The sequence below is a fragment of the Haliaeetus albicilla genome, chromosome 19 (genome assembly GCF_947461875.1).
Source record: "Haliaeetus albicilla chromosome 19, bHalAlb1.1, whole genome shotgun sequence".
In the NCBI taxonomy this organism is placed as follows: domain Eukaryota; kingdom Metazoa; phylum Chordata; class Aves; order Accipitriformes; family Accipitridae; genus Haliaeetus; species Haliaeetus albicilla.
The window spans coordinates 25,159,847-25,170,765 of record NC_091501.1 but is presented as its reverse complement, the minus strand read 5'-3'; the positions used below and the strand labels follow the sequence as shown (position 1 = coordinate 25,170,765).

Sequence of the window (10,919 nt, the reverse complement as noted above, 5' to 3'; positions counted from 1 at the left end):
AGAGGGGGAGTTTCAAGTAGAGGACATGACTTTCCAAGACATTATTTCTTGGCAACTGTGTAAGCTCAGAAGAACTTCCTAGACAGGAATATATGAGGACACATTCTTTTGTAAGGCAGTCAATGGAGGCATTTATGGGAAAATGGTAGATGCAGTTTGAGTTCCAGAATATAAAAGGAAAAAGAAGTCCCTGTTAGAAGGGCCTGTCTAATTACTAAGTTGCAGAAATTGTATGTTTATTCATCTGTTATTTTGTACTAGGACTTACAATTAAATGATGTCAGCTACAGTTAAAGAAAAATGGTTATTATAACCGATGATTCATTTAAAATACCTTCTTACCATATAGTGCCAGCAGGGGATCAGGATGCAGTTGCACAAACGCTGTAAGCTGGACATCACTGAAAGAAGAGCTTGGTCCCCCATTTGATTTACAGCACGTAAATGGACAAAGGCTTGAACCGCTGCAGAGGAGATGGCAACATGGGAACAAGGATGCACAGCAAGCAGTAGAGAAAGAGTGAACCAACGTGTGCCAGTGGCAGTCCCTACTTACAGGGCTGTACAGAGCTCGAGAAGATGCAGACCGATGACTTGGTTGAGCCCATCTAACAGGTTGCCGATGCCAAAAGGAGGTGCTTTAGCTCACAGTTTCCTACCCTCTGCTTCTAACTGTGAGCTCCTACCACTTGCCTTGCTGTGGATCTGGCATTGTTGTAATGCAACATGGGTCGATTCAGCTTGCTAATCCAGCAGAAGTAGAGTGAGTTACTCTTTTTGACAGCCACTAGGTTTGCCGTCTGACGATATTAGAAAAGAGCTCTTTGCAATAAGGGTGGTCAAACACTGGAACAGGTGCCTAGGGAGGCTGTGGCTTCTCCATCCTTGGAGACGGTCAGTGCTGGAATGGACAAGGCCCCAAACAACCCGATCTAACTTTGGAGTTGGATTTAGTGTTGAAGTTGGCTCTGCTGTGTACAGGGAGTTAGACCAGCTGGCCTCCAGAGGTCCCTTCCAACCTAAATTATTATATGGTATACAGAGGGCAGTCATGATTCCTGTATCTTGTATCTTTATTTTACGCTGAGAAATCTCAGTGCATCAGTATACCTGGCAGAAAATTTATCTGTCAAACATTAAGGTAATCCTGTCATTATTATGAAATTTCAGTGTATAAATTTCTATGTATAAATTTCTATGAGCAAAGCTATTTCAGGAGGAAGTTTGGTTGGATGGTATAAGTCAGTATGTTAAAAATATAGATATTGTAGGGTTGATCTCATTATTGCTAAACCAAACATTATAAAGCCAGCTTATTAAATATGAATTTATACTGTAAAAATTACTAAAGTAAAATGTACACAGTTAAAGTTTACAAACAAGCTTAAATTTATGTTGAAGAGAGACTACAATAATCATATGATAATGCATAATGTATTTTAACTGGTCCAGATTAATCTCAGTCAATGTTAAAAACTTACTCAGATTCTGTCTCGTCTCTGTCTCTCTGTGGCATGCCTGCGATGCAGCATGGCTTGTGGATTTTATTGGACCAATAAAAGTCGTTGTTTTGCTTAGCAATTGGACTTCTTTGTGGTAGCACATTACACTTACATCCATTTAGAGAACCTTTCACATTGGTGGGGGTGTGCAAAAAGGCCCTGGAATAAAATGAGTCAAGGCTGTATATATGTAATTGAAGGAATGAAGGTGTGAAATCCTTCAACGACAACAAAATCCCTAGTAACAACTGCATATGCAAATATATCTTTAAAAAATCCCAGTCTTATTCTCAATTGCATACCTCCCTCTCCATAGCTGTCCGTAAGTTGACATTGTAGCTGGACAGGGTATATTTACTTCCAGTTAAATGTGCCTCAACACTTCCAGAGTGGTGCAAAAAGGCTGTATTGTACCATTCTCTTGTTTCTCCTCAGTTGTGCAGCCAAATTATGAACTTTATAAGCCAAAAACATACAAAGACAAAGCAACAAAGCCATCTAAATTGTTTATGAATTATTATCATGCCAAGGAGCTTTATAATTTTTTGAAATTATTTCCATTTTATACAGACTGTCAGCACTATGGATTCAGGGACATCTGTCTTCTCTGCATTTGAGGACAAGTCAGTACAACCCTATCCTGATCAGTAAGGCACCTACCTTGTTTTCAGTGGTTTACACAGGTATGCTTAAGTGGTTTGAGACTCCAGTATTTCAAACAGACTTTTAAGTAGGCATGTGCTTCCTCTGGGACTTCAATGTATTTTGGTGGGAACACGGCCGTAGACTCCACATTGTGCTCAGAGAGGAGCGCAAGCACAAATGCAACCACACTGCAAATGGTCTGGCACCAGGGGATTTGGACCTGAGATGCGCTGAACAGATCATGCATGTGTTGCCCTACAGTGCCGACCAAAAATATATGTGTCGCAGATAAATTTGCCTCAGGGTGCCTCCCTGTGCAGGGTAGTTTCTGCACGGTGAGAATCTGTACCGCACTGGCAGCGACTGCAACCTCTCTGGAACTACATGTTCTTTGCAGAGGGTTTTTTCTATACTAGATGTTAGGTGAGTTCCTCCAGGTATGTACACAGCAGCACCTTTCTAGGATTCCTGGATGCCCTGTGACACATCCGTTAAAAGTAGTAGTCTGCTGCCAAAACCGATGCAAGAAATTCAGGAATTGAGACAGATGAGACCTCCAGTGTAACTCACAAATTCCAGTTTCATTCTTTGAACTGATGTGTAGGACACCAGTCACCGACTTAAGTGGTGAATCAACCATTCTTTCTTGAAACTAGGAATTAAAAAATAATTTGTTTTGTTTGGACTTCATTTTCAAAATCCCAATTGTCTCTAAAACATGCTGGGTCTGATTGCTAGTTTAGAGCAGCTGGAGATCTCATTCTTCAGAAGGGTATCTGCACTGCCTCGTAGCTTCTATACTCAGTTGAAAATTATGTCCAAGTGGGAGTCAAATGCTGACACGAGAAAGATGACAATTGCAGCTTGGCGGTATTCTACGTTTGTGAATCTCTCTTGTGCCTGGCCAAAGCACCTGTGGAAGAGGAGTGAACTTGTAAGAAATTCTGCCTCTATATCTCCACATGGAGCAGAGCCAATAAGAATCAGGCTTGCTCTTTCAGTACATCTATCTGCAAATAGCTACAGTATAGTACAAATAGACATAATAATCCAGTTTATTTTGGATGATTGATTAATGGGAACATTACTCATATACTCAGTGCATGACATTTCCTATTACTTGTTCATATCATTTGAGAGTTAAAAGATATAAATACTTAGGAATTTGCCACCAGTTGGGTCGCCACCTGTCTGCTGAACACATTAAAGGGGGAAAAGGGTGAGTTGTATTCCATTTAAGAATGCTGTAGCTATCTGAGGGACTCTGAATAACATTTCTGACACTGTCAGGGGAAAATTTTCCATAGCAGTCTCAACACGCATTCAGCAATAGGGTCTTTTCTCCCTGACATAGCTAGACATTTAAAGGACATTAAGAAAGACGGAGGTAGAGGGTCGGGAATGATTTCACTGAAGCAACTTGACAGCGCTCTGGGGCTGACACTTCTTTCAATAAGACAAGTCACAAGACAGCTAAGGATTATATAGATGCAATCAAAATGAGCATTTAGCTAACAGCTGTCGATTTGTGTATAGATTCATTGCTTCCTTGGTTAATGTTTACACCTGACATTGTAGCAGTTGGTTAATAAATAGCTCATTTGCGTGAAGAACTGGAGATGGTAAAACACAAAAAAATTCTATAACTAACACACGCAAATCCCCCACCTGCATTTCTTTTGGTAAAATACCTGTCAAACTGATGGCAAAGCTATTCTGTAGCATGACATCACTTGATCCTATGAAATGACCCCTGACGAGTCTATTCGCAGCATCTATAATTAGCTACTTACCTCAGTTTCAGAGATTTCGAGCAGCAGACTGATGTAAATGCTTTAAATCAGCCTCTGGAGACGCCTTTGAAACTAAGCAGACTAATGCCTAACATGGGCATCAACCCTACATACATATGTCAGGCTTTCTCCTGCAGCTTTACCTGGGCCTTAAAATTATGGGAAATGCATGGAGAAAACTCATCGATGTCCTATTTGGAAACAGATAGCTGTGGATCTCAGAGGATCCTGGGGAGGATGAAAGCTCCTCTTGCTATAGGTTTACTGCCCTTGAATTACCTCACAGCATCATTTAGCTCTTTTCTAGAGATATGCCCCAGCAGACAGAAACCACTAATGGTCCCTTGCGGAGTGCTATAGAGGGAGAGCCATTCAGGAATTAATAAAGCTTTAATGTACACTGCTCCTGGGTCTGACAGCAAAACTGTTGGAGAACATGCAGGAAAGGGGCACAGTGCCACAGAGAGCTTCTGCCGCATGCAGAACCACACCACACAGTCTGACCATGAATGGTTTGTAACACAAGACAGTGGAGACATAAATGGAGCAAGCTATTTTATATAGTTTTCTGAAACTCTAGTGTAGTGTCAGTCCCCAATTCTGGGTGGACAATATAGTCCCCAGTCCCAAATCCTTAAGGGAAATCCTGAGGTAGAAGTTAGAAAAAGACCACCTGCTTAAAAAACAGGTAGCTTTATTTCAGCGCATATTAGAGTTTCATAGAGCCCATTTCTTTCTTACCTTGGGTCAATCTTGTCTGAAAGTTGTTTAACAGTATTGTAACATTCAAAAGAAAAAAGAAGTCCACAGTGTGTTTTTTTGATTTAAAATATGGTCCTTTTAGACACAGGGGAACCCCGCTCCTTGATCTTGTACTTTAATATTTTTTGCAAAGTAGGCAATATTTTCTAATTTTGATCTTATAATTACAGTTAATCCCTCAAATCTTCAAACAGTCACCGCAAATCAATTGTGCTTTCGAGTCAGAGATAGTCTTACAATTATTATATATATATATTTATATGGGAATGAGAAGGAGAAAATTAGTTACATTTTTCATATGATACATTTTTCATAAGATAGACTGCATTAGCAGTCTGACTTGTCGATTTAAATGCCACTTCTTCCAGTGAAGTCAAGACTGAAGTGGTCAGAGTGGAAAAGTAGCAAAAGGCTAGAAGTGCACGAGATCCTCCAAAATAGCTGTATTGTGCTGCACCTCTGGGGGCATGCCCATGTCTACACTAACCTCGTGTCACACTTGGGCAAATTCTGGTCCCCCATCACAAAACAGGGCACCCAAATATGACACAGCTTCCGTCAGGAGCATGCATTCAGGTTCCCTTTGCACAGAAACTGGAGAGGAGAGAAAAGAGCTGGCTGTTACCTATGTCGCACCCAGATACTGGATGTGATCAGGGTATGTGCCTGGCTGAGGAACTTAACAGAGCTTTCATTTTAGTTGTTACCTAAATTACTTCAAATGCCTGAGAAGCCATTCCAATTTGCTGTGAGCTACCGAGAGAGAAGCATGGCAGTATTTAGATTCATTGCTTAGGTGTCAGTAGTACTTCCCAAGGAAGGTGACAGAGCATCAGGTTGTGTGAAACTAGAAAGAGCAGTTCAAGAGTATATCTGCACTTTTTTACTGGGTCATACATGGTCGACTCGATAGGCAAAATTTTGCAACCTCGGTGAAGTGAAACACAAAATTTGATCAGCCTATTTTGTAAATACATGCTTAAAAGTAATTTGCTCTAAACCCAACCTACTCAGATGAATCAAACCATGGTAGCTCCAGCCATGTTAAAAAAGTATTATTCGTATTGTTCTGCCCCTTTCATCTGACCCATGGTCGCTGAGCATGATCGTGTCCATCTGTAACTACTGCCAGGTGCCATCATGGACATGTTTGTCGGCAAAGGTCAGTCAGCTCAGCAAATTCAAGCAAAGGCTCATTCAGAGAATTGGAGTAGATCGTTGGCCAAGGGGAAGGGCAGGAGAGGCAATGTAGGCAAGGGAAGAGGAAACTTGGTGTTTTTTTCAGGAGATATTGGTGGAGTGGGAGCTCAGGGACATGTCAGGAAGATTTTGAGAGCCAGGGAAAGGGGAGCAGATGACAGGTTAAGGATGTCTGTGCTTTGTTCTGTATCTTTCTGAAACAGCACATTTTTATTTCCCCTGTATGGATGGGCAAGGCAGGCAGCCTGCCAGCTCCCAATAACCTGCTGCTTGTTTTGCCTGTTGCCTTGAAATAGCCCTGCTAACAAGTTTGTGTTATCCAGGAGTGTGTTCTTGTTTTACATCCAGTTAATAGAACACTTTTCGTGGTGCAGCCTTTGATCCCGTAAGTCACTTTTGTTCACATGAGCAATCTCATTAAATACAAATCCTGTTAAAAGCAAATACAAGGCTCATCAGCAGTTACAACAATATTCGGAAATCCAATATGCTTAAACACAGTTGTGAAACACAAGTTAGCTGATATGATGCTGACTTACTTAAGATGGAGTGAGCGGTGCAGACCAGGGCAAAGTACTGTATTCGATGACCGGACCCTTCACGTGAAACACAATGACATTTCTGAAAGTAGTCAAGGTCATCATGGAAGTCCTCTGACTCAGTTACAATGCAGATCCAGCTTGCCATACGAGTCCTTCATTTTGTGCTCAAGCTATGCAGAAACCTTGTTTGTGCCCTTGAGCAAGACAACAGTTATCAGACTTAGATTAGTAAATGTTTTGGTTGTGAGCACAGTCCATGCCACAGAATCTGTGTCTGGACACAACTGTTTAAAATTATTTTAAGTGTTGTGGAAAGCAACCAGAAATACTCTTACCAGAATGGCCAGCTACAGGCAGCAGTTTTTGGCTGGCTCTAGTAGGTATGCATATGCAGGCATATTTGTTTGCGTAGGCCAAAGGGGAGGAGCACGTTGCAAAATATCTTAAGAACAAAAAATGACACTGAGCTAAAGTGGATTTTTAAACCTCTTGAGAATGAACAATATGCTTTTTTACTAAACCAGTTGCAGATAGAGATCAATGTACACAATTAAAAGAAAAAGACTAATCCTGCTGTAAGTTCACCTCAAATATTTCATGAATTTCACATGATCCACCCACTTTTTTCTTTACCTCTGCAATTACCATATCATCAGCAATAATTCTCTGTTGTTCAAGTGCCAGATACAACATGGCTGTCACATTCCTGAATGTGGCATATTTTGCTGCTCTGTTTGTTTGTTGTTTCAGAACAAGATTAAATTTTATTCACTTGCGCACCGCATTGAACTTTAACCCACTCTTCGTCATCTTCTTAATCAGTGATTTGTTTGTCTTGCTCTTTGGTTCTCAGTTTTTTATATTTAGTTTAAATTCTGCATGAAATCTATGTTATTCAAATCCCTTTTTGAACCATTTCTAGTTTTCCTCTCATCTTATTTGGAACTATCAATCACATGCATGAAGTATAGGAGCATCTGATTATTTTTTTTTCTGCCTTCTACTAGCTAGAAAATATGAAGTAGCTCCTTTCCAACTGCAACATGGGCATTTTCATGCAATATTTTAATTCACAAATAGTCTATCCCTTCAGCAACATAAAAGCTTCATGAGCACTGTTTCAAGATTTTGCTTCCATGGGAAAGTTAGTTTGGCTAGATAAAGCTGTAACTTTTCTGTGTGTGTGTGTGCACAGGACAACAGCTGATTATTCCAAATAAACTTATTTTGAGTCCATTTTACTTGAGAAGTTAATGTGCAATAGCTAAACAGGAAGAACTCCCCTTGTAGATGTCACTTCAAGCATTTGTAACTACAGAAGGCACTCATCTTGTCACAAAGTAGAACATTTAGCAAATGTGAGAGCAAAACCCTTATCAACATTTAATTATACAGTGTATAGCAAGTAGTCACTGATCAGGCTCCCAATGTGCTATGCTTTGTTCAAACACTGATTAGATTTTAAAAATCAGCTTTCAAAGAGCTTTTATTTTAAATAGAATTTTCTTTTAATGCTACCAACAAGGTGATCAATCACTGTACTTGTGCACATGTGCTGTCCCTGTGTTTACCAGGTCTTTCAGAGCTTTAGCATATCTAGCTTATTTCTCTAATGTAAAAAACCCCCTAAACTGGTATACTTTTATCATAGTTATATAAGCGACAATAAGGTATAGACTATTATGTAAATAAACATTTTTTGTCACTCCCCAGTGACAAATTAACTGATGGATATAAATGACAAATTGAGGGTGTTCTCTGTCTCAGTATCAACAGAGTCTAAAAACTGAAAGACAGAGAGTTTCTTCTGGTATTTCCAGAAATGTTTCTTGGGTATCAGATTAAAGGGTATAGGAAAATGCAATTCCTTTATTGGTTCTACCAAAAAAACCCAAGGGATTGAAAGACAGGCTGTCCTCGCACAATCTTTCCCCCATGGCAATTGAGTTAGCATCTCTATTAAAGCAATTGGCATTTTGGTACGTTTGGAAAAAAAACAAGAAAATATCTTAACTGCATCCTTGTTTTCCCATCCATGAATGAACTGATCTCAAAGGCTCTGTATCTGCAAAGACTCCACAAATGGACAGTGGAGCAATTTCAGCAAAATGCTGAGTATTGATACCAACAGGTTGCAAGATTTATTCTTATCTCAGGCAGGCTTTCAGAGGAACAGATTTCCATTTGCCCAAATTAAAACATTTACAGTTCTAGAAAGAGAGAATAAACACCTCTTTGGGATGTGTTGACATCACTGCAAATACAAGCACATGGTGCAAAATCACCCCATGAGCTATTATCTCTTTTTTAGTCACACTGATATAAGCAATGATTTTTAAACTATTGCCTGATCACTGAACTCAGTTTATTTATATACCTCAAAGTCTCTCTGGATCTCAGAAGCACAACCCTTCTTTTAATAAATATAATTCATTTGAGCAAGGAACTGCCAACAATTATTGCGTAAGACGATTTGTGACATTGGGTTTAATACAAGGCAGTGTTTCCTTGATGTGCATCACTATGGTTTAGCAATAAAATCATCAGGATGTCTCAGAGAATCGCTTAGGAATGATCACTTACTAGGAAAAACAGTAACCTGCAGTTAGTGAGGATGAGTTGGTCTAGTACACAGATCATTTGCCTTTACTTTAACCAAAGAAGTTTTACTTAAAAATCCTAATTCACTTGTGAGTCTTTGGGGGTCAAAATGGTGACCTGTTAGACAACATGAAAAAAAAAAAGCCCCACGGGGTCAGACCATGGTTCCATTTAGTCGAGTATTCTGTCTCTGGGAGTGGCAGGAGGAAATGCTTTTTAGGGAGAATATGTGAACTTGGCCTTTTTCTGTGCTCTGCTCCTCTCATACATCCCCAGTATCCCAAACTGTTAGATTAGGGATGGTGGAGAATACATCCCTTTAGTACCTCTTTATGAAATATAAATCTGTCTAATCCTTTTTTTGAACGAGCTGAACTCTCTGCCTTACAGTGTCCTGTGGCAGTTAAACTCCAAGAGTTCACTATTTGCTCTGTAAAGTACTTTCTTCTAGCTGTTAAAATCAGTTTCAAACATTAGAAGCTTATGCGCTATATATGTGCATATATATAATACTCAGTTCCATTTACAACTGTTCTTTCTGACAGACTCCTGTTCAATTTGCATGTTTGTATTCATCCAAGAGGACAGCATAGCCATAGTGGAAAAGCAGACAGAAATGCATATTTTGAGTTGTTTGTTCAATGCTAAAATATGGAAGATCTTAAGTGTTTGGGCAGGGAACTTGTGCTTATCCTGGTCAGAAGCTGGGAGCTCTGCTTCTTAAGTGATATAAAGCAGAATGGGTAGTGTGGGGTAATCTAGTGGAAGGAAAAGATGCAGCTGTAGCTCAAATTTGCTGGTTAAAAGGATTCTGGCCTTTCTGAATCAGTATCAGGGCTCTGTCTAATCTCCTTCCTCCACTCATGTTGCAACAGAGGGTTGCCTAAGTGAGCTATGTTGGCTCTTTGCCACTCAATATTTCCCTTCACCAGGGAAACCCCCAACTGGCTTTTAAAGCCAGCTTTATGGCCCCAGGATAGAGCCAAAGGTGGTACAAGGCGTCTCACCACCTTCTTCAAGAATTTGAAGGCAAAGATGGGGGAGGGTATCACAGGAGACAACCTAGGCAAGCTCATAGCAAGCTATTCCTTCCACTTTATTAGCTGATGCCTGTTGCCTAACGTACTGATCATTCCCGCTTTTAAATATATATTTCTTTTTTTATTTCAGGGGCACAGTCGCAAGAAATGATACAACTGTTTCGGACAGGCAAATAGGAAGCAGCGTGCAAACAGCCTTGTCTTCGACAACTGAAAAGCATATAAGCTTATAGGGGAAAAAAGCTTATAAAAGTGCTTTGTCTCTGCCATCCAGAAAGCATATCCCTCCAAGAGGAAGGTCTGTGATTCAGGGGGAAAATCCCATGACAAAGCCTTTAGCCCTAACAATTGCATGTAAGAGAGATTAAGTCATGGGAAACTGTTGTGAATAGAGGTGCATGAATAAAAAGAAACATGCAGCAACATGAAACATGCCTAGCTTCAGGTTTCACTGCGAACTTGAAACACGGACTGTGTTTACAGCATTGTTCACTGGGGTACATGCGTCTTTTGAGCAAGCAGCGGCCTAATTTCCAGGGACCTGGGGGGGGGGGGGGGGGGCACACATGTGTGGCTTGGCTTTGCATCAAAAGCATTCAACATTAACCTTTTCTGGTACATCAACGTGAAAAGGAGAGGAAACACGGTACTCTCAAAGGATAATTCTCAAAAGGACTGCTTCTTCGGACTCGGGGTGGCTTGGGATCCTAGTCCCTGTACACCAGGTAGCGTCCGAGTGACCAGGAAGACTCGGTTTCAGGAACTTGAAGGGCAAAGCAAGGCAAACGGTAGCAGAACACTTAATCTGCTGGTTTGGTTTTTAGCGCTCGAGCC

General features: G+C 40.5%; 1 long non-coding RNA gene across 1 annotated transcript; it reads left to right on the top strand.

Moving 5' to 3' along the window:
* Positions 1-292: 292 nt before the first annotated feature.
* Positions 293-10,515, top strand: LOC138689986 (uncharacterized). Its single transcript, XR_011328750.1, has 2 exons — positions 293-509; positions 10,216-10,515. It is a non-coding gene; the product is annotated as an uncharacterized lncRNA (long non-coding RNA).
* The last annotated feature ends 404 nt before the right edge of the window (positions 10,516-10,919 follow it).